The 3,237-nt window shown below is 34.5% G+C and overlaps 1 protein-coding gene across 1 annotated transcript in view; it reads left to right on the plus strand.

Moving 5' to 3' along the window:
* LOC118764279 (interleukin 17-like protein) overlaps positions 1-207 on the plus strand; it is a 4,257-nt gene extending 4,050 nt beyond the window's left edge. Inside the window, exon 2 of the mRNA XM_036504843.1 lies at positions 1-207. This exon is cut by the window's left edge and continues 816 nt beyond it. The gene's annotated coding sequence lies outside the window, so the exon portion shown is untranslated.
* Positions 208-3,237: the final 3,030 nt, after the last annotated feature.

The raw sequence follows: 3,237 nt of genomic DNA on the forward strand, positions 1-3,237 counted from the left end.
AAAGTGAGTGGGAAAGAGTATAGGTGCATACGCATGCATACAAGCACACACCCGCCTTCCTACACATTTTATTTAGCATATATGTATCTAGTGCATGGAGTGCTGTATACCAGAAACAGCTGTAAGAATCCAATAATTAATTATTTAATTTATTATTTCAAATCCACTTTGCTCTAAATATTCGAAACGACTTGATACACTCGTCCTGCATTGGTTTTTGTTGTCCCTTTTCCATTAATAGATATATATATATATTTATGTATATACTTATGTATATATATGTATATATATATACATACATATATGCATGTGTGTATATATATAGACATATATATATATATACATATATATATATGTGTGTGTATATATATAATGTACATATATAAGAGTATGTACACTAATATATGTTTGTATACGCGTATGTATATAAGTGTGTATATATATGTTTCTCTCTCTCTCTCTCTCTCTCTTTATCTATCTATCTATCTATCTATCTATCTATCTATCTATCTATCTATCTATCTATCTATATATATATCTATCTAGCCATCTATCTGTTCCTTTACACAGTAAACAACTCGTGTGTAAAATACAGAATAAATTTAAACTAATTAAAGAAATAGTTACACGCATGTATTGTTCTCTATAGGACATTTATATTCCTTATACATTTTCAGTATGTAACATACCATTAACTTTATAGCTTGTACATAATTTCGTATATTTTTATAATAACATCTTTGTTAATAAGACTTTTGTGTATTTTTATAAGAATTTATAAACTTTTATTATGATTGTTATAATCTTGCTCTATATATTTCATAAATATAGGGAGCAAGAACTGACCAGTTTATACCGTGTATAAATTATAATTGTAACATAAAATTGCATTTAATGAATAAAATATAATATAAGCACAAATATTTCACCTTCGTTATTTCTTATGCATTATACTTTTGCTCTGGGTAAATCATATGATATTTGGATAAAGTATTAGACAGCTGGATGTCCCATTCAAATCTTTTATCGGTGTTTTTTTTCTGCGGCTTTTTATATACCAGTTTTGTACTTTTAGTGTACTTGGTTATTATTATTTAGATTTAAAATCATTTCTGTGATCAATCCCTGTACAACCGCCTCCCTTATAATGAATATTTATACATAAAGGTTTGAGCAGCGAGAGACATATCACTTCCTCCTTTTGATTCTCTCTGAACTCACTATTTAAGAAAAAAATTAATGGAACGGGTTTGGATATACCTGTTTCGCAGTACAAAATAAAGTACAGATGTCTTTGGTACCGTCTGGTCATCCTGAGGACTGTTGAAATTGGTAAACAAATATTTCGAAAAGCGTATTTACGAAAACTGTAGAACGCAAATCCAGAATAATCAAGAAATAGATCATGTATTCTCTAACTTTATCTGTTCGACTGAATTGCATATTTCTTGATGTTTTAATATTTGCGTTCTAAATTGCTACGTCTGATTTTCATTGAACATTCTGTTTGAATTTGTGTAATTTCGCAAAGTATGAACTTCCTTATTAAGCTTCAATGCAGGTTCAATGCATCTGACGCTTTTGTCATATATCATAAAATATAGAAAACGCACATTCTTCGTTGATGAGATATTTTCAAATACCTGTTTACTCTACTTCGCCAGTCCAAATTTGTTATATCGCTCTTCAGAGAATGAACAGGCAGCCACTGAAAATTTCATCATTTCATCTTTTTAAACTCTTTATCTTTTAGCGTTAATCAGGAGTTTGAATCCCGTTCCTAAAAACCTTCCATTAGATAATATTTAAATAGGCGCAGGAGTGGTTGTGTGATAAGTAGCTTGCTTACCAACCACATGGTTCTGGGTTCAGTCCATCTGCGTGGCACCTTGGGCAAGTGTCTTCTACTATAGCCTCGGGTCGACCAAAGCTTTGTGAGTGGATTTGGTAGACGGAAACTGAAAGAAACACGTCGTATACATGTATATGTATATATATGTGTGTGTGTGTGTTTGTGTGTCTGTGTTTGTCCCCCCCAACATCGCTTGGCAACCGGTGCTGGTGTGTTTATCTCCCCGTAACTTAAAGGCGGCGAGCTGGCAGAAACGTTAGCACGCTGGGCGGAATGCTTAGCGGTATTTCGTCCGCCGCTGCGTTCTGAGTTCAAATTCCGTCGAGGTCGACTTTACCTTTCATCCTTTCGGGGTCGATAAATTAAGTACCAGTGACGCACTAATCGACTTAATCCGTTCGTCTGTCCTTGTTTCTCCCCTCTGTGTTTAGCCCCTTGTGGGTAGTAAAGAAATACGTAACTTAGCGGTTCGGCAAAAGAGACCGATATAATAAGTATTAGGCTTACAAAGAATAAGTCCTGGGGTCGATTTGTTCGACTGAAGGCGATGCTCCAACATGGCCTCAGTCAAACGACTGAAACAATGAAAAGAGTAGGAAATTCAGATTTGAATAAGAGAGAAAAAAGCACAGGAGGTAATTTTTCCATCGCCCCTCATACCTAGTGTATCATTAGACACAGCTCTCCACTAACAAGCTCACTCACGGTGTCTCATCTTTTTAAAGGTGAAGTAAATAACAAAATACCCACCACCATAGACGTTGCACCGGCGAACATACACTGTTACGATCGCATAATATATTCACAACCCCAAGCAATAAACATAATAGCAAAGAATTCACGAGATGATCAAGAAACAACAATACGATGGACAACACTAAGAACAATAACAGTAATATCAGCAACACTAATATGATGAACAACAAAATGTTATATGCTATATTCAGTTGGTACAGGAATTCACACATTGACGCATCTGATAAATGAATCACAGCTTGAACTTAACATGATACAAGCAAATATAACTATATATTATCATTTAACTGCTACATGTTTCAGTCATTGGACTGCGACCAAACTAAGACACCTTCTTGAAGGGTTTTAGTCGCACAAATCCACATCAATACTTATGATGTCTTTCTTTACGTAAGTCTGTTACTTATACTATCGGTATCTTTTACGGAATCACTAATCTACCGTGACGCAAACAAAGCAACATACATATATGCATACATACATACATACATACATACATACATACATACATACATACGTACATACGTACATACACACGTACGTACACTCTACACTACACACATGCGCGCGCACGCAGGTAGTAAAATCTGTTTTCAAACTTAAGGTGGCAGTCCTGATGTTACTACCAC

Source organism: Octopus sinensis, linkage group LG1, assembly GCF_006345805.1.
Source record: "Octopus sinensis linkage group LG1, ASM634580v1, whole genome shotgun sequence".
Classification (NCBI taxonomy): domain Eukaryota; kingdom Metazoa; phylum Mollusca; class Cephalopoda; order Octopoda; family Octopodidae; genus Octopus; species Octopus sinensis.